General features: G+C 43.9%; 1 protein-coding gene across 3 annotated transcripts in view; it reads left to right on the top strand.

Annotated features, from left to right (window-relative positions):
• The first annotated feature begins 347 nt into the window (after positions 1-347).
• tfeb (transcription factor EB) overlaps positions 348-21,092 on the top strand; it is a 126,143-nt gene continuing 105,398 nt past the window's right edge. For all 3 annotated transcript variants that reach the window (XM_060845266.1, XM_060845265.1, XM_060845263.1), the window contains exon 1: positions 348-451. The gene's annotated coding sequence lies outside the window, so the exon portion shown is untranslated. The remainder of the gene's footprint in view (positions 452-21,092) is intronic.

Here is a 21,092-nt window from a genome sequence, read left to right as displayed (position 1 = left end):
TACAGCCCTGTATCTGACAGTCTGTGTTTATATCCCTGTATCTGTCAGTCTGTGATTACAACCCTGTATCCGTCAGTGTGAGTTTCTAGCCCTGTCTCTGTCAGTCATTGTTTACAGTTCTGTATCTGTCAGTCTGTGTTTATAGCCCTGCATCTGTTAGTCTGTGATTACAGCCCTCTGTTGTTGCAATTGCAATCCTTTGGTTGTCAGCCTGTGAAGTCCGTTTGTTGATCTCCCCTGTGTGAGTACAGTGCAGTGGTCCCATGTTGGACTACAAGCCCCAGCATCCCTCTCCGCGGGGCCTGGCTCAGCAGGTGACTCAAACTGACTCGCTCCAGCTGGGGGGTGGAATCTTGCGTCAGTTTCAGTAAAATCCACTTTCCCTGGCGGCAGGGACAGGAATCCAAACAACACAGTCTGCTGCGAAACCTCCAGTGCTGACCTTCAGAGGGTAAGTGACTGCTGCTGCTGTTGTACACAGAGTTAGACGGGATTCCGTGTGCGGGGAGCTGCTACACTCGGGTTACATTGTCACCAGTTGGTGAGATGTGGAGAGGCTCCAGCGCGATACAGTGTTGCCCCAAAGAGTCACCTTTCTTTTGACAAATGTCATTCCTCTGATCGCTGTCCTTGGGTGCCAGGCGGGAGTAGTTCACCGATTTGCAGAGAATTGACCAGAGAAACCTGTGTGTGTTTGAGAAACAAGGTGCCCAGTGTGTCACTGAAAGCAAACGCTGCGATTTCAGGGACAGAAAGTTAGGGAGCGCAGAATGTGAAAACTCGAGTTACTCTCAATTTGTTGTTTAGCCCGTCACTGCTGGATTCCTCTCGTGGATATTTATATCTCTCACAAGATGGTCCGGGTCTGACACGGGAGAAAAAGGCAGCGACCTCTAGAGATTGCTGCTCACCCCAACCCTGAGGATTAAATCCCGGGATTAAATCTCTGGGACCGTCAAGAAATGATCTCCTCATTCCTTTCCCCTCCCACTCCCGTCAGCCAGTGTACAGAAAATTAACCCAATGTTCATTGGAATTCCTACATCGCATTCCTTGTGGGCTGGGACCGAGCTCTTAGGCATGCCGAGACGTCGGTTAACTTTGCACTCCAAGCCTGAAAACCGGAATTTATATAGCGCCATTCAACACCCAAGCATCTTGGAATTGTGCTCATTGTCGCGTTCCTGATTTAGGTGAGGATTGGGTAGGCAAGGGGAACCCCAGGCCAGTGCTGGATGAGGAGCTGGTAACCTGTTTGAGGGTGAGAGTGAAGTCTGTCAGTGAAATGAACAACTGACCATGACTCTATGACCAAGGCGCAGCAGAACGGGGTGTTAATAGAGGGCAGTGTGTTCAGAAAACTTGATCCTGTTGTGCTAGTCTGGACGGGAGAGGTATTATCAGTAGATTATTAATCCAGGTGCCTGGTGATGTAGCAGGGAATGGGTTTGAATCCTATCCTGGTGGAATTGGAATCAAATTTATATAAAAAGGTTGTGGAATCAAGAGTATAATGAAGAATGTGAATTTGATTATTGGAAAAACCCTAATGTCCTTTTGGTCTGGCTGACATGTGACTCCAGACCCACAGCAATGTGGTTTACTCTTAACTGCCCTCTGGGCAATTAGGGATGGGCAATAAATGCTGGTCCAGCCAGTGATGCACTCATCCTGTGAATGAATTAAAAAAAAACCATTGAAGGTTCTGTTTAGTTGCACAGTGCAGGCTCCAAGAGCACGGACTGGGAGGAAGAAGGTCCAGTTGTCATGGTCCATGTAGGAACCAATATCCCTGGTCGATCTTGGAATCCGGCACAGGAGAGGTGATGGGGTGTTGTTACTGCGCTAATATTCCAGAATGTGGGCTCGTGTCCTGGGACTTGGGTTTAAATCCCACGTGGTAGATGGTTGAAATTCAAATTCAATAAAAGTCTGGAATTTTAAAAATAATGCTTATCCAATGGTTTGCTGTAAAACTCCAGCTCGTTCATTAATGTCCCTAAGGGAAGGAAATCTGCTCCACGTGACAGCACGCCCACAACAGTGTAGTTGATACTTAATGACCTTCTGGACAATAAGGACTGGCCCGGCCAGTGACATTCTCATCTCGTGAATGAATTTTTAAAAAAAAACTTTTGTCTTTATTGTGTAACAAAAATTTTTTGAAATAATAGTGAAACAAGAGTCTAGAGAGAATGAGGAACTTTAAGAAATGATTAAATAAATAGCACTGAAGAAAGAAATAAGACTAAAGCTGACATATTCCTCCTCCTGAAGATCTACTCTCTCGGGTTTTGGAGATAGCAATAGAGATAGTGAATTCACTAGTCTTAATGTTGAACTATTTTCTAGATTCTAAAATGGTCTGGGTAGATTAAAAGGGAGCAAACACAATGCTGCACTGTCAGAAAGGAGGGATCAGGCAAAAAGGGAACTCTAAGCAGTGAGCCTGATTTCAGATAAAGAACAAAGATCAGTACAGCACAGGAACTGGCCTGTCAGCCCACCAAGACTGAGCCGACACACGACAGCTTTCTTAACTAAAAGCTTTTGCTTCCACACAGCCCATATCCCTCTATCCCCTATTCTTGCGTCTGTGAAGATGTCTCTTCAATGTTGTTATTGGATCCTCCCCCACTATACCCTCTAGAAGCACATTTCAGGCACTTACCATCTTCTGTGTAACAATACCTGCTCCCACATCTCCTTTAATCATTTCCTCTTTTACATTAAACCCATGCCCCCTTGTAATTGACATTGCACCTTGGGAAAACTATCCATTCTATCCACACCTCTCAGAATTTAGTAAATTTCCAGATGTAGGTTTGCTCACTGAGCTGGGAGGTTTATTTCCAGACGTTTCGTTACCTTGCTAGGTAACATCTTCAGTGGACCTCATGCGAAACAATGCTGAAAATTCCTGCTTTCTATTTATATGTTTGGGTAAATCTCAAATCTCAAAACTTGCTTAGTAAATTGCTATCAGGTTACTCTTCATTCTTCGACGTTCAAGTGAAAATCAACCAAGTTTGTCCAATCTCTCTCATCTAATACAAAAGAAATATTTTAGAGTCTATTATTTGGGTTCAGCAATTAGAGAAAAATCCTATGATTAGATTGATTCAACACAGGTTTATGAACTCAAAAATGTTGTTTGAGACATTGTTATTATGAGTTTGAAGCTGACAGGTATACGAGGGTTAACTGGTGGGTGTAAAGTATTTGGATTTTCAACAATTTTTAGAAAGGCATCACAGAAGAGACTGCTGTGTGGCGTGGGATTGGGGTTTGTATATAACACAGACTGAGGCTTGGTTCATTGACCAAAGATCAAGTAGGAATAAAGGGATCATTTTCAGGCTGGGGCCCTGTCACTCCTGGAGTGCTGCAAGCATGCATTCTGGGGCTCAGCTCTTTATAATCAAAATCATCGACTCAGGAAGGGATTGAAGCTCATGTCTCTTCAGTTTGCTGAGAACATAGGGATTAACTGGTTACTTAAGGTGGGCCAACGAAACCATTCTTCAGTCAGAGAGTTAAAAGTGAGACAATCAGGAGTTCCTTCTTCCGAATGATTGAAACGTGGAGCAGGCTGCAGGCAGGAAAATGAGGTTTTGGATTCGAGACACATTCCAGAGGTAACCTGACACAATCATGGGGGATTCTGAAACTCCGTGGAAGGAGCACAGAGAGCTGTTGGGTTTTTGGCATTGACCTTTCTGTCATTCTGCCTTTGACCTGTTGTACTCTGTTGTATATTGTCCCTCCTTTCAGTTTTCTGTTCTTACATCCTGCAAGTATAATTCCATGTGGAGCTCCAGAGATGCCCTCTGTCAGACTTCTCACTCATGCCCAACCTCTGGATGGTGAGTTTCAGCAGTCTGTTTGATCACAGATCCAATTCACTCATATCTGCCAAACACACTCACCACCTCAGATACTGACTATAACCATCGACTCTTGCAACACAGAAAGATGCCCCTTGCCCCATTGTGTGTTTGCTGCCCCCATGGAGCAGCTGTTAAATTTTCTTACTTGGCTGTCCTAATCCCGAAATATCTGCCCCCCTCAGGTATTTTTTCCAGTTCCTTTTGAAAGTTACTATTGAATCTGATTTGTAGATAACAGGTTTCAGATTGTAACAACTCACCATTTTAAAAAAAATCCTTTAATTTCTCTTCTGATTCTTTTGCCAATTATTTCTACTCCACGTCTCTCTGATTACTGATTCTTGTATCAATGGAACCAGTTTCTCCCTGTCGACCTGATCAAAACCCCTTGTCGTCTTCAAAACTTCTGGGGAGTGATGTGGAAGGCTCATTTTTCTCAGAATCTTTCTCCTTCCAACTAAGGTTGTTGTGGAGTGGCTAGGTTGAGGCTCCCACACAGAAACAGGCCCAACAGGTAAACGCTGGTGTTTCTGCACCACATATCCCTCCTCCCAGCCCTCGTCACCACACAGCCCAGCAACACATCCTTCTATTCCTTTCCTGCTCCTATGTTTATCCGGCTTCTCCTTCCAATGAGTGAGCATAGATAATCCACAATACAAAACAACCCAACTTATTTACTCAGAGCAAGTAACAGAGAGCTATATAAAAAAAGGGAGTTTTTGGAGTGATTTAAAATTGGAGAGGCTTTGTTTGGGAGGCAACACTGAAAGGAAATGAAGTCTGAACAAACTGGGGAAATACCAGCTGGGGTTTTACTTTTAAAATAGAAAAAAAATTAATGTGTTTTTTCCTGCAGATTGCTCATGTAATGAACTTATTAATGTGTATGTTTGTACAACGTGAATGGGTGTTAACATGCTGTCTGTTTACTACACGGTGTCAGTGCTACAGCTGCACTGTGGAACTCATGATATTGACTTAATGTAGCAATGATAGTGTGTCAGATCAAAGCTGTAGCTTTCTACACTTTCAGTTTTGAACTCTCCCACAAGTTTAATTCATTTCTCCAGCCCGTCAAATGTTAATGTGCTCCTGAGTTTGATCTGTAAACATTGTTACATATCTCTTCTAAGTATAGATGCACTACCAGGGAGCACTACCAATAATGACCATTATTTGCTCCCTCCCTGCAAGAAATCAAGACTCTTGCACACCCCAGGGGTATTATCAACAAACCTCAGCTCCCCCTGCTCCTTGTCAATATCGCCACAGGTACCACAAGGAGCATGCCAAAGCAACAACTGCATCTGTCAGTTTCAACAGAGAATGGAAACAGGCATCTTAGCCTCTCTCTCTGTCTGTCCATCTAAAGAGTGACTCCTGCTGTATGGTATGGGGACACCAGTCCTGGCTGATTTTCTTCCTATGTCTAGCCCAGGTAGTATTACATGCCTATTGACTCCACAAAGTCTTTATAAACTGGGACTCAGTGTCACTGAAGTCAGTACATTTCCCAAGTGAATGACTGAGCTCACTCTCTCAAAAGAACTTATTGAATGTAATATTTAAAAGTTAATGTGCGATGGGGGATGTGACCAAGAAGCATTGCTCAGTCAGTGTGCTACAATAACACAAGTAGATCAGCTGGTTATGGGTTCTGAGCAATGATCTGACTCCTGCGCATTGTAAGGCTCAGTATCATCCACCTTGAGATGGTTATATTTTGGCCCTTGCTCAGTTCATACCAATAGATCAGTGTATATCTATTGAATATTGAGAGGATACAGCTGGGAATTTGAAGATCATCCATAAATGATGGGTTGAGGGGACATAGTTCTCTGTGTATGTTACATTGTTCTTATTGATTATTGCACAGCGACTTGAATACAAATGTAGGGATGTTATGCTTTAGTTATCCAGTGCACGGGTGAGATTACATCTGAAGAACTGCATTCATTACTGGTCAACGTGCTTAAGGAACGATGTACCTGCGCTGGAGGCAGTTCAGAGAAAGTTTACTAAACTAATACCCAGAATGAATGTGTTATCTTATGAAGAAAAGTTGGACAGGTTGGACTTGTATCTTCTGGAGTTTAGAAGAGTGAGAGGTGACTGAATTAAAACATATAAGATCCTGAGGGGTTTTTAACAGAATGGATGTGAAGAGGACATATCTTGTTATGGGAGAATCTAGAAATAGAGGCCTCTGTTCAAAAATGTGATTCTCATTTAAGACAAAGATGGGGCAAAGTTTTTTCTCTGAGGATCATGTGCCTTTGGAATTCATGTCTTGTAATAATGGTGGAAGCTGAGTCCTTGAATATTTTTAATGCAGAAGTAAATAGTTTCTTGTCAAACAAGGGACTGAAAGGATATCAGGATAGGCAGGAACATAGACTGACCATTAGGTCAGCCATCATTGTACAGGCTTGAGGGGCTGATTATCCGCTAAAGCGTGTGCCTGTGGAAAATCAGTGATATTTCTCCATTAAATCCTGATGCAAAGTTATATAATGCTCGGAGTGGGGAATCACACACTATTAAATTATTGCGTCACTTTCCAGTTATGTTAATCAACTTACTCAGATTTCTGGCATCCACCTCCAGAATTATCTGGCTCACAGGTAGAACAGCTACCACTACACCCCAAGGTCCCCTTGGGTTACTTTCTACTGCCTTTTATTTATTTCCCGAATCAAGCTGTTCAGAGATGTTATTACACACCTCTGGAGTAGATGGGACTTAAACCTGGGGCCCTTGGGACAGGGACAGGACACCACGAGAGTCCCTTGGGTTACTTTTTTAAGGTAGCAAAGTCTAGTTTTATAATTGGAGAAATCCCTGAGATTAATTGCTGAAGGTGATTATAGCTTGAGGTCAATTAGAGGTCAGTTGCTATTTATTGGTTGATTCACATTTTAGCAAGTTTCTGGTTCCAGTTCACAAAAAATCTGAACTAAATGTCTCTTTTTTGTTTCATATTTGTGAAATTTTACATTCACACATTGATGTGTATTTATTCCTTTGAGAGATTCATTGAATTTGATATGAAGCATAGAGGAACTGTTGGGTTTTCGGTGAGCAGAGAGCAATGCTGTCACAACCGAAATACCTTTATTCAGTCTTTCTCGTTTGTTCAGGGCAGTTGTCGCTTTGTTAGATCAGGAATAACTGTTCATTTGACGACTCTTGTGGCACAGTGGTACTGTCCCTCCCTCTCAACTTGAAGGTCCACTTTCAAGTTTCACTGTCCCAAGGATGCATCATAATACAGTTGGGTTGATTAAAAATACTTGAAAATGTGCATAGAACTAAGATCCATGTGCCTGAGTCAAGCATTGGAAAATTCCTTCAGCAAGAGAGATTGAAATAGCAGATGGGGGGGGGGGTCTGATTAAATTAGTTTGGAGTGGGATGTTATGTATTGAACAATGATACTCATGAGTAAGTTCCTGCATTGACTAATAAGCCCCACAACTTCACCAGTTTCCCTATTTGAATATATGTGTTGGTTTAATCACTAAAATGGCCAAGTGATCCTTTTTTTACTGTTTTTCAGAAGAAAGAGACTTTTAGCAACTTCTTTAATAAACTCAAAATAATCCATTCATTATAAGCTATTTTTAAAACGTGGCAAAATATTGGCTATAAGCTTGTATCCGAACAATATTGCTTTCATTCTACGCATAGACACATCAAATAACACAAAAGATAAAATTGCAGAGAGGATTTAAAGGCAAAAGGGTGAAATTCTATTGGCCAGAGTCTGAAACCAAGGATAGAATTTAAAACGGCCAGTTTAGCTTTTCAAAGGGTTTATGAGATAGTCAGAAACACTGCATTGTGGGAACTTTATCAGATTCCTAGAAACCCGCCCTGGGGAAGGGAGAGGTACTGACAAATCCTGGGGGTTTTTGCTTACTCAAATCTGTAAAACAGAAAATTAAGTACAGAATCGGTTGCTAGACAACCATCAACGTAGGATCCCTTAATAACCCTGAGCCAGGCTTTTCAGCAATTAAAGGCCATAAACCCCATCCCTTATCTCCCTAAATGCTTCACTTGTCTTTTCTCCAAAGTTATGTGACACTCTGTAAACAGCAGGTAGACCACAGCACACATTAAACTGTTGTCAACATTTTCAGCAAAGTACTTGGTGAAAACGCTTCCTCAATTGAGAACATTTCTATAGAATTTCCTTGTGTTCTTCATGGAGAAGGTATTGAGGTTTTTAAACTCACGCGCTGGCAGAACAGAAGTAGATACAGAGAGGCCATTTCTGCTTGTAAAAGAAAAAAAAAGAACGAGAGGGTATAGGTTTAAAGTGTTGTGCAAATGAAGGAAGGGTGAGGTGAGAAAAAAAACGTGTTGACAGAGTGAATTTTTTGGACCTGACCTGTGGTGGTGGCAGGTTCAATTGGCGCATTCAGGAGGGTGTTGGATGGTTATTTGGATAGAAATGGTGTGCAGTATGGGGAAAAAGCAGGAGATAGAATAGGTGCAGGCATGATGGGCCGAATGGCCTCCTTTTGCACAGTAGCAATTCTATAATTCTACATTCCCACAACATCATCTTAATAGTTAAAATGCCAGTATTGTACTGGATTTGTGAAATTGTATTTCCTAAGGCTGTAAACATAATTCTGTGTAGTAGCAGGTTGCTCCTGGGTGTAATTATCAGTTCTTGTTGTGTTCATGCCAGAAGTACTTCTGTCTATCAAGATACGATTGCTTCTGATAACAACTTATGACCCGCAGCAGATAGCTTCAGTTAAAGAATAAACGGTTAGCTGGTTCTCAGATAAAGGAGGCCAAAGGGCACCAATTACTTTTATTGTGTGTAGAGTGGTGAAAATCACATCACTTCAGACTAAATATAACAATTTCAAAAGAAAGCTGAGGCTGGTGTAGCATTTCAGGGAGTGTCGCACTGTCAGAGGGTCAGTACTGAGGGAGTGCCGCACTGTCAGAGGGTCAGTACTGAGGGAGTGCTGCATTGTCAGAGGGTCAGCGCTGAGGGAGTGCCTCACTGTCAGAGGGTCAGCGCTGAGGGTGTGCCTCACTGTCAGAGGGTCAGTGCTGAGGGTGTGCCGCACTGTCAGAGGGTCAGTACTGAGGGTGTGCCGCACTGTCAGAGGGTCAGTACTGAGGGAGAGCTGCACTGTCAGAGGGCCAGCGCTGGCGGAGTGCTGCACTGTCGGAGGATCAGCGCTGAGGGAGTGCCTCACTGTCAGAGGTCAACGCTGAGGGAGAGGCGCACTGTCGGAGGTTCAGTGCGCATTGTGGGCAATGTACCATAGCCAATCCACCTGACTTGCACAATTTGGACTATGGGATGAAACCAGGGCATTGGAGAAAACCCACATTGACCCAGAGAGAATGTGAAAACTCCGTGTGCAAATCCCCAAGGCTGGAATCGAAACCGGGTCTCTGGCACTGTGAAGTAGCAGCTAAGCACTGAGCTGCCGTGCCTCTCTCTTGGTTAGTGCGGCACTCCCTTGGATAATTCAGTTAGGCTTAATGCAAATGACAAACAGTTTCTCCTTACAATTCCTTCTCTTCACCTGTTTGTTTCCAGGTGGTGAATGTTGCTGGCGAGACCAGCAGTTTTTGCCTGTCCTTAATTGACCATGGCTTGGTTGTTTTGATAGGGTCATTTCAGACGCTATTCCGAATCATAGAGTCATAGAGATGTACATCACAGAAACAGACCCTTTCATCCAACTTGTCCATGCTGACCAATTTTCCTAAATAAACATAGTCCCATTTGCCAGCACTTGGCCCATTTCCCTCCAAACCCTTCCTATTCATATACCCATCCAGATGCCTTTGAAATGTTGGAATTGTACCAGCCTCCATCACTTCCTCTGGCAGCTCATTCCATACACGTACCACCCTCTGTGTGAAAAAGTTGCCCCTTAGGTTCCTTTTAAATCTTTCCCCTCTCACCCTAAACCTATGCCCTCTACTTCTGAACTCCCCCACCCCAGGGAGAAGACCTTGTCTATTTATCCTATCCATGCTCGCTATGATTTTAAACCACGTGACCAAGTGAGGGAAGGGCAGATTTCTTTCCCGAAGGACATTGGTGAATCTCGGCAATTACCAAGATGGAGGCTCCCCCACCCCCGAATGCTCCATATGCCAGCAGTCAGGCAAATGAAGAACCAAACTCCAACAAGCTGTTTGCGATGGAGAAATAAAGTTTAAAACAAACATTTTCCTCATTTTCTAGAAAGTATATATAGAAGGCTCAGGATGTGGGACTGATGACTATCCCCTCAGTGTCTATTTTGGAGGCGGGGTGACCTCTTTAATATCTTCGGGTAAAAAGTGAGGTCTGCAGATGCTGGAGATCACAGTTGAAAATGTGTTGCTGGTTAATGCACAGCAGGTCAGGCAGCATCCAAGGAATAGGAAATTCGACGTTTCGGGCATAAGCCTGATGAAGGGCTTATGCCCGAAACGTCGAATTTCCTATTCCTTGGATGCTGCCTGACCTGCTGTGCTTTAACCAGCAACACATTTTCAACTGTGACCTCTTTAATATGTTCACCCCTTTCATGGAGTTACATATTTACCCTGGAGGTCTCCAGCATGTCAGAGACAGTGTCAGACTGATGCTGGAAAAATGTGGACTTATGTATGTTTGGAGGGTTATGAGCCAGGTGCTGGCAGGTGGGACTAGATTGGGTTGGGATATCTGGTCAGCATGGATTAGTTGGACCGAAGGGTGTGTTTCTGTGCTGTACATCTCTGACTCTATGACTCTATGTCATGTAACAGAGTCCGATTTTGAACCTTTGTTTAGGGTAGGGTACATTTCTGTAAAGATCACAAACCTCCTGGGCCAGGAGGAGGGACGCTACTAGTCCACTGCAGTGGAAATTCTACCAGCCTCTGTGAGAGGATTTATACCTATGTTCCCAGGTATTACCTGAGGTCTCAGGGTTACTGGTTCAGTGACATTGCCATAACCCTAACATCTCTCCAGCTGATTGAACTTTATTTGTTAGCAGACTTTAAAAAAATCCTTTGAGTGTCAATTTAATTCGGCTACTAATCCTGTTATATAATGAAATGTATACAGGCAGACACAAACTGGCTCATTACTAAAGAAGATTAATCCCAGTCAGACCCCAGGGTGTCACTTGTGACTGGGGCTGGAGGCAAGCAATAGATGTTGAGTTCAGGGAACTGGGCATTGAGAATGAGCAACGTTTCTGTTTCCTTCGCACTGATCTCATTCACCTCGAGGAGTGACTGTCCTCAGCCACCCCCAAAAGAAACAAAGCCGGGCAAAATACTTCACAATGCACAGATAGTGGAAGCCAGTCCAGCAGCTGATCTGCGTCTGATGAGAACTTTCCGTTTGTGGAGTGTTGTGGTTTGGAAAGTAACGTGCATTGCAATGACTTTTTCAGGAAGTGGAGACATAGGAAAAGGAGGAAGCCATTCACCCTGTCCAATCTGCTCTTCCAATCAATCACAGCATGGCACTATATCCCAATTCTGGTTATTTCCTTAGCTCTGTATTCCTCCATATTCTCACCATTCAAGATCAGTTCATCTCTTGAAAACACAACATTTGATGCAGACAGTTCCAGGTTTGTATTTCCCTCTGCTTGTGGCAGTCCTGTTGGTCACTCAGTAACTTTCAACAATAGAGGGAGGTGTTTGTGGTAAATGTTTGAATCTGAACAGATGTGAAAATACTCCTACCAAAAATGGGCAGTGATTTAAAAAAATACAAAAATTTCATATCTACAGTCACCAAAGAAATCTGTGGTTGTGAATTGTAGCTTCTCTAATATGCAGAAGATAAAAGTTCATGGGATTGGGCCGACTAACAGGAAGCAGAGTGTCAGCTAAATGGGTCTTTTTCAGGCTGGCAGGGCGTTATGAGTAGTGGGCCACATAGATCCATGCTGGGCCTAATTCTTTACAAGATTTAGATAAATGATTTGGATGGAGGGATAGAAGGGAAAGGAGCAAAACTTACTAGTGACCCAAAGATAAGTTAGAGAGCAAGTTGTGGATATGACATGAGGTGTCTACAAAGAGAAATAGAACAGGACAGCACAGTCCAGGCCCTTCGGCCCACGATGTTGTGCTGAGCATTTATCTTAATCTAAGACCAACCTAACCTACACACGCCTCAATTTACTGCTATCCATGTGCTTCTCCAGCAGTAGCTTAAATGTCCCTAATGTCTCTGACTCTACTCCCACTGCTGGCAGTGCATTCCACACACCCACCACTCTCTGTGTAAAGAGTCTACCTCTGACATCCCCCCAAACCTTCCTCCAATCACCTTAAAATTCTAATCCCTCATGACAGCCATTTCTGCCCTGGGGAAATGTCTCTGGCTATCTACTCTCCGTATGCCTCTCATTACCTCGTACACCTCTATCAAGTCATCTCTCTTCCTTCTTCTCTCCCAGTGTGAAAAGCACGAGCTCACTCAACCTCTCTTCATAAGACATGCCCTCCAATCCAGGCAGCATCCTGGTAAACCTCCTTTGCACCCTCTCTAAAGCATCTACATCCTTCCTATACTGAGACAACCAGAACTGGACACAGTATTCCAAGTGTGGTCTAACCAGGGTTTTATAGAGCTGCAGCAAAACCTCATGGCTCTTAAACTCAATCCTCCTATAAATGAAAGCTATTCTAACTCTATCAACTTGGGTCAAGACTTTGTGGGATCTATGTACATGGACTCCAAGATCCCGCTGTTCCTCCACACTGCCAAATTTGTATTCAGCATTCAAATTCAACCTTCCAAAAGGAATCACTTCACATTTACCCAGGTTGAACTCCATCTGCCACTTCTCAGCCCAGCTCTGCCTCCTGTCAATGTCTTGTAGCCTGTAACAGCCCTCGACACTATCTACAACACCAGCGACCTTTGTGTCATTGGCAAACTTACTAACCCACCATTCCACTTCTTCATCCAAGTCATTAATAAAAACTACAAAGAGCAGATGCCTTAGAACAGATCCCTGTGGGACACCAGCAGTCACCGACCTCCAGGCGGAATACTTTCCATCCACTACCACTCGCTGTCTTCTTTCGGCCAGCTAATTCTGTATCCAGACAGCTAAATGTCCCTGTATCCCATACCTCCTAACTTTCTGAATGAGCCTACCATGGGGAACCTTATCAAATGCCTTACTGAAATCCATATTCACCACATCCACTGCTCGACCTTCATCAACTTGTCTCATCACATCCTCAAAGAACTCAATAAGGCTTGTGAGTCATGACCTGCCCCTCACAAAGCCATGCTGACTATCTTTAATCAAACTATGTCTTTCCAAATAGTCGTAAATTCTATCTCTCAGAATCCTTTCCAGTACCTTGCTTACCAAAAATGTAAGACTGACTGGTCTGAAATTCCCAGGGATTTCCCTATTCCCTTTCTTGAAGAGGTACAACATTCACTGCCCTCCAGTCATCTAGTACTACTCCCATGGAGAGTGAGGATGCAAAGATCATTGCCAGAGGCGCAGCAATCTCATTCCTCAATCCCTGTAATGACCTTGGATATATCTGGTCCAGCCCTGGGGACTTATCTATCTTGATGCTTCCCAGAATTTCCAGCACATCCACTTCCTTAATATCAATCTGTTCCAGCCTATTAACCTGGTCCACAGTGTTCTCACTATCAACAAGGTCCCTCTCTCTAGTGAATACTCCCCTACCTCTTCAGACTCCAGGCATAAATTCCCTCCACTATCCCTGATCGGCTGTACCCTCTCTCTGATCATTCTCTTATTTCTCACATATGTATAGAACACCTTTGGGTTTTCCTAATCCTTCCCACCAAAACTTTTTCATGCCCTCTCCTAGCTCTTCTCAGTCTATTTTTGTGTTCTTTCCTATCTACCCTGCAATCCTGTAAAGCTGTGCCAGATCCTTGCTTTCTCAACCTTAAGTAAGCTTCCTTCTTCATTTTGACAGGAAGCTCCTCTGCTCTTGTTATCCAAGGCTCCTTCACTTTCCCATTTCTTGCCTGTGTCGGTGGGACAACGTTATCCAACACTCGCAACAAATACTCCTTAAACAGGCTCCACATTTCTGTTGTCCATTTCCCAGAGAACAATTGTTCCCAATTTATACTCCTCAGCAGAATAATTCCCCCCCAAATGAATACCTTCCCATACTCTCTGTTCCTCTCCCTCTCCATGGAAAAGGTGAGGCAGTTGTGGTCACTGTCACCGAAATGCTCCCCTACCATGAGATCGACACCTGGCCTGTCTTGTTGCCTAGCACCAAATCCAATATGGCCTCCCTCCTAGTCAGCCTATCTACATATTGAGTCAGGAATCCCTCCTGGACACACCTGACAAAATCAGATCCATCCAGACCATCTGCACTAAGGAGGTTCCCAACAACATTGGGGAAATTGCAGACACTCTGTTACATCTGCACCTTTCCAAGGTCTGCTGTCCAATCTGTTCTTCCATCTCTCAGCTGCTATTGGGGTCTGTAGAAAGCACCCAATGAAGTGACTGCTCCTTTCCTGTTACTGACTTCCACCCATACTGACTCAGTAGACAAACCCTCCTCAATAACTTTTTTCCTGCAGCTGTGATGCACTCTTAATTAACAACTAATTAACTACTCCCACCTCCCCTCCCCCCCCACCCTCCCCCCCGCCTTGTTTCTTACCCCCCTCCCCATACTTTTTAAAAGATCTAAACCCTGGAACATCCATATGGATCGGTTAAATGAGTGCACAAAAATCTGGCAAATGAAGAGTACAATGTGAGAATGTATGAAAGGAAGGAAGAATAAAAAGGAAGCACCTTATCTAAATGGTGAGAGGTTTCAGAGTTCTGAGAATGCAGAGGGACCTGGGTGTCCCAGTGCATGAATCACAGAATGTTAGTCTGGAGGTACAGCAGATAAGCAGGAAAGCTGATAGAATGTGATGATTTATTGTGAGGGGAATTGAAAGCAAGAGTATGGAAGAACAGGCTTCAGTTTTTCAGGGTATTAGTGAGACCACATTTGGAGCACTGTGTATAGTATTGGTCCTGAACTTACAGATGAGTGTGAATGTGTTGGAAGCAGTTCAGAGAAGGTTGACTCAACTAATACCTGGAATGGGCAGATTCCATGATGAGGAAAGGCTAGACCTGTATCCTCTGGACTTTAAGAGAGTCAGAGGTGACTGAATTGAAACATATCAGACTCTAAGGGGACTTGAGCAGGAGGATGTGGAAAGGGTGCTTCCTCTTGTGGGAGAATCTAGAACCAGGGGTCATTGTTTAAAATAGGGGATTGCTAATTCAAGACAGAGATGAGGAAACACTTTAATCTCAGAGAGTTTTGAATGAGTGTTTTCTCAAAAGCCAGTGGGGCCAGATCCTTTAAGTATTTTTCAAGCAGACGTAGACAGATTAATGATGAACTATTAACAGGGATATGCAAAAATGTAGAATTGAGGTTAAAATCAGGTCAGCCATGATCTTATTGGATGGGAGAATAGGTCAGCCATGATCTTATTGGATGGGAGGACAGGCTTGAAGTTCCTGCTGTAGTTCTCCCTTTGTATTAAATATAAAAGATCTGGGAATCTATATCTAATTTATCAACTTTTCCCCCGAGCAGAATTAGTCACTCATTCTCAATTGTTTCATTTTGTTATCTCTGCTAATTAAATGTTCCACAGTGAGATAAAGGGAGAATCTCATTGCTCATCACAGCTACTTGTTTGGGCAAGTTTATTTTGCTTTACGAGTTTGGGATCATTTAATGCTGAATCATCACAAATACGGTCATTAGTTTGGATGCAATGTATGTCTTGATTATCCAATGCCTTATTTCTACAATCCCTAACTCCAGATTTGTTTTTTAAAGAGGAACAAGATTTGCATCTACAATTATACAAATGGGGAGTGTTTACAATGCATGGCCGCTGGAATAATGGTTAAAACTTCAACTGTAGCTTCCAAAAGAAAGTTAAGTAAAAACTTGCAAAAACCATAACAAAGGAATAGGGAGAGAACAGGTGGTTAAGACTGAATATCTTTCTGAAAGAGCCAGCACCAGCTCGATGGGCAGAGTAGCTGCCTTCTGCCTTGTTCATTCCATGGTTCTTTCACACAGTTTTTTCCACAAAATCCAAACATCCCAACGAAATTCAGTCGCTGTCATCTTGTTGGAAACACAATTTCTGCACAGCAAGCTCCCACAGATAGCATCATTGAGAAGTAACCTGTTTGCCACCTTTTAGGTTAGATTCCCTACAGTGTGGAAACAGGCCCTTCAGCCCAACAAGTCCACACCAACCCTCCGAAGAGTAACCCATCCAGACCCATTTCCCTTCCCCTATATTTACCCCTGACTAATGCACCAAACACTATGGGCAATTTAGCATGACCAATCCACCTGACCTGCACATCTTTGGACTGTGGGATGAAACCGGAGCACCCGGAGGAAACCCACGCAGACAGGGGGAGAATGTGCAAATTCTACACAGATAATTGCCTGAGGCCAGAATCGAACCCGGGTCCCTGGCACTGTGAGGCAGCAGTGCTAACCACTGAACCACCATGCCACCCATCAAATTTAATACATGAATGAAACATTAAAAGCAAAATTAACATACCGTGGCTACTAGAAATCTCAGGTTAAAAATGGGAATGAAAGAAACTCCTGCCTTCAACAATGTCAGGGCAGAGAGAGAGAGAGAAAAAAAGGCTGGGTCAGGGAAGGTGGGGGGTGGGGGAAAGAGAGAGAGAGAGAGAAAGTGAAAGGGTGTAGGTGGAGAGGGGGAACAAGTGAAGGTGAGAGAAAAGGGAGAGACTGTTGTGGGGGATTGGAGAGAGAGGAGACAGAGAGGTGGGTTGAGTGGGAGGGAGAGAGAGGAGACAGAGAGATATATGATGGTCCTGATATATGGTCCTGATGGGTGAACATGTTCTGGGAGCAGGCTTTGTGCAAGTTTGGGTTTGTCTGTAACTCCACAGAGTACCTTTTATTAACAGAAGCCTATCCTCTGGTGTTGCATGAATGGTCAATGAGGTGGGGAAGGCCCAGCAGACGGGGAGCATGGAGCTGCTGGGGGAGCATGGAGGTGCTGTGGAGGGTGGAGCTATGGGGGGGGAGGGTGGAGCTTCTGGGGGAGGGTGGAACTGGTGGGGAAGCGTGGAGCTAGTGGGGGAGGGTGGAGGTGCTGGGGGAATGTGGAGATGCTGAGGGAGTGTGGAGCTGGTGGGGGAGCGTGGAGTTGCTGGAGGAGCATGGAGGTGCTGGGGGAGTATGTGGTGGGGGCCTGAGTGGGAGTATGATGTGAATATGGAGTGTGTTCATAGGGACAGATTGCCATTGATTTATGTTGCGCTTTGAGGACCTGAAGGAGTTTGAAACTGCTCTGTGCTCAAAGTGACACCTGAACCAGATTCAAAATATATTGAACATAATGGGTCTGCTGAGTTATTGAGTCCCTTCAGTAAAGACCCTCAGTGTTGTGTTTTCATGTTTATGAGCTTGCTAAACTGCACTGCCAGTTTCAGTGATTTGTGAATTTGAATTCTAAGATTTCTCTCCCCTTTTTGCTTTCCAAGTGTATGCTACCTCCCTACTCATTTAAACCAAATGTACCACCTAAAGTTTCCTGCCATTAAAATTCATTCCAAATCTAAAAGAGAAGATTAGATTAGATTACTTAGGGTGGAAACAGGCCCTTCGGCCCAACAAGTCCACACTGACCCTCTGAAGAGCAACCCACCCAGACCCATTCCTCTACATTTACCTCTCTACCTAACACTACGGGCAATTTAGCATGACCAGTTCACCTGACCTGCACATTTTTGGACTGTGGGAAGAAACCGGAGCACCCGGAGGAAACCCACGCAGACACAGGGAGAATGTGCAAACTCCACACAGACAGTTGCCTGAGGCGGGAATTGGGCTCAGGTCTCTGGTGCTGTGAGGCAGCAGTGCTAACCACTGTGCCACTGTGCTGCCCACTAACTTCAAGATAGATGGAGCTGAACAGGATTTTGATGAAATTATTCATTGAACATGTCACCTGGAGGCTATCCTTGATTTGAGGTTTGCATCTTTCATTTGGGATAATGTCAAAACCCGAGCAGGAGTCGAGAAGCTGCCAACAAGACAGTGCTGTAGTCTGGCAAGTTCCTGTTTCACATTGCTGTGTTGAGACAATTACTCACTGCAGAACAGAGATAGAGAAACAAGAAGTTTATTTAGCTTCCCTCATGTGTAGCATGACAACTCAAAAGACTGTGTTTAGGAGGGGAAATTACAATTGATGATGGGTAGGAGTTGGTCAGGGATGGGGGGAGGGAGGTCAGTGCATAGTGACAGAGAAGCTACAGACAGGTTATCTGAGTGTCAAACCTGCAGACATGAGTAATATGTGGGATAAAGTGAAATTGTCTATTTTGACAGCAAGAAGTTTTAAAAAGCATATTATTTAAATGGTGAAAGATTGCAGATCTGTAGTTTGCACATACAACAGCAAGTGATTTGTATAATAGTCTGTTGTTGTTTATTATGAGAGGAATTGAGTAAAAAAGGAGTAGTGTGCACAGTTTTGGTCACTTTATTTAGGAAGAGGTGAACACACAGGGAAGGTTTACCAGACGAATCCCTGGAAGAGGCAGGTGTTTTGAGGAAAGGGTGAACAGACTGGGCAGGTGTTCACTGGCATTTAGAAGAGTCGGAGTTGACTTGATTGAGAAACCCAAGACCCTGAGATTGAGTTCTTGACAGGGAGGATGTGGAGTCTGCTTCCTGTGGAGGAGAATCTCGAAGTAAGTGTCTCTGTTTGAAAATAAAGGGTCAGCCATTTCAAGGAGCAGTGAGGATAAAAATCATCTCAAAGGATCATGAGTCTTTGGAACACTGTACCCAAAATGCTGGTGGAATTGGATTCCATGAGTATTTTTAAGGCAGCGGGAGATGGATTCTCAATAACGCAAGTGGTTATTAGGTCACAGAGTCATAGAGATGTACAGCATGGAGACAGACCCTTCGGTCCAATCTGTCCATGCTGACCAGCTATCCCAACCCAATCTAGTCCCACCTGCCAGCACCCAGTCCATATCCTTCCAAACCCTTCCTATTCATATACCCATCCAAATGCCTCTTAAATGTTGCAATTGTACCAGCCTTCACCACATCCTCTGGCAGCTTATTCCATACACGTACCACCCTCTGTGTGAAAAAGTTGTCCCTTAGGTCTCTTTTATATCTATCACCCTAAATCTATGCCCTCTAGCTCTGAACTTCCCAACCCCAGGGAAAAGACTTTGACTATTTATCCTATCCATGCCCCTCATAATTTTTTAAACCTCTAGAAGGTCACCCCTCAGCCTCCAACAGTCCAGGGAAAACAGCCCCAGCCTGTTCAGCCTCTCTCTATAGCTCAAATCCTCCAACCCTGGCGACATCCTTGCAAATCTTTTCTGAACCCTTTTAAATTTCACAACATCTTTCCAATAGGAAGGAGACCAGAATTGCATGCAATATTCCAACAGTGGCCTAACCAATGTCCTGTACCACCGCAACATGACCTCCCAACTCCTGTACTCAATACTCTGACCAATAAAGGAAAGCATACCAAACACCTTCTTCACTATCCTATCTACCTGCGACTCCACTTTCAAGGAGCTATGAAGCTGCACTCCAAGGTCTCTTTGTTCAGTAACACTCCCTAGGACCTTACCATTAAGTGTATAAGTCCTGCTAAGATTTGCTTTCCCAAAATGCAGCACCTCGCATTTATCTGAATTAAACTCTATCTGCCACTTCTCAGCCCATTGGCCCATCTGGTCCAGATCCTGTTGTAATCTGAGGTAACCCTCTTTGCTGTCCACTACACCTCCAATTTTGGTGTCATCTACAAACTTACTAACTGTACCTCTTATGTTCGCATCCAAATCATTTATGTAAATGACAAAAAGTAGAGGGCCCAGCACCGATCCTTGTGGCACTCCACTGGTCAGAGGCCTCCAGTGTGAAAAACAACCCTCCACCACCACCCTCTGTCTTCTACCTTTGAGCCAGTTCTGTATCCAAATGGCTAGTTCTCCCTGTATTCCGTGAAATCTAACCTTGCAAATCAGTCTCCCATGGGGAACCTTGTCGAACGCCTTACTGAAGTCCATATAGATCACATCTACTGCTCTGCTCTCATCAATCTTCTTTGTTACTTCTTCTAAAAACTCAATCGAGTTTCTGAGACCTGATTTCCCACGCACAAAGCCATGTTGACTATCCCGAATCAGTTCTTGCCTTTCCATATACATGTACATCCTGTCCCTCAGGATTCCCTCTAACAACTTGCCCAACACCAAGGTCAGGCTCACTGGTCTATAGTTCCCTGGCTTGTCCTTACCACCCTTCTTAAACAGTGGCACCACGTTTGCCAACCTCCAGTCTTCCAGCACCTCACCTGTGACTATCGATGATACAAATATCTCAGCAAGAGGCCCAGCAATCACTACTCTAGCTTCCCACAGAATTTTTGGATACATCTGATCAGGTCCTGGGGATTTATCCACCTTTAACCATTTCAAGACATCCAGCACTTCCTTCTCTGTAATCTGGACATTATGCAAGATGTCACTGTCTATTTCTCTACAGTCTGTATCTTCCATATCCTCATCTACAGTAAATACCGATGCAAAATATTCATTTAGTATCTCCCCCATTTTCTGTGGCTCCACACAAAGGCTGCCTTGCTGATCTTTGAGGGGCCCTATTCTCTCTCAATTACCCTTTTGTCCTTAATATATTTGTAAAAACCCTTTGGATTCTCCTTAATCCTATTTTCCGAAGCTATCTCATGTCCTCATTTTGCCCTCCTGATTTCCCTCTTAAGTATATTCCTACTTCCTTTATACTCTTCTAAGGATTCACGCGATCTATCCTGTCTATATCTGACATATGCTTCCTTCTTTTTCTTAACCAAACCCTCAATTTCTTTAGTCATCCAGCATTCCCTATACCTACCAGCCTTCCCTTTCACCCTGACAGGAATATACTTTCTCTGGATTCTTGTTATCTCATTTCTGAAGGCTTCCCATTTTCCAGCCGTCCCTTTACCTGCAAACATCTGCCTCTAGTCAGCTTTTGAAAGTTCTTGTCTAATACCGTCAAAATTGGCCTTTCTCCAATTTAGAACTTCCAACTGTTAGATCTGGCCTATCCTTT

The sequence above is a fragment of the Hemiscyllium ocellatum genome, chromosome 26 (genome assembly GCF_020745735.1).
Source record: "Hemiscyllium ocellatum isolate sHemOce1 chromosome 26, sHemOce1.pat.X.cur, whole genome shotgun sequence".
Lineage (NCBI taxonomy): Eukaryota > Metazoa > Chordata > Chondrichthyes > Orectolobiformes > Hemiscylliidae > Hemiscyllium > Hemiscyllium ocellatum.
The sequence above is the reverse complement of the archived record's forward strand: the minus strand, read 5'-3'. Positions and strand labels throughout refer to the sequence as shown.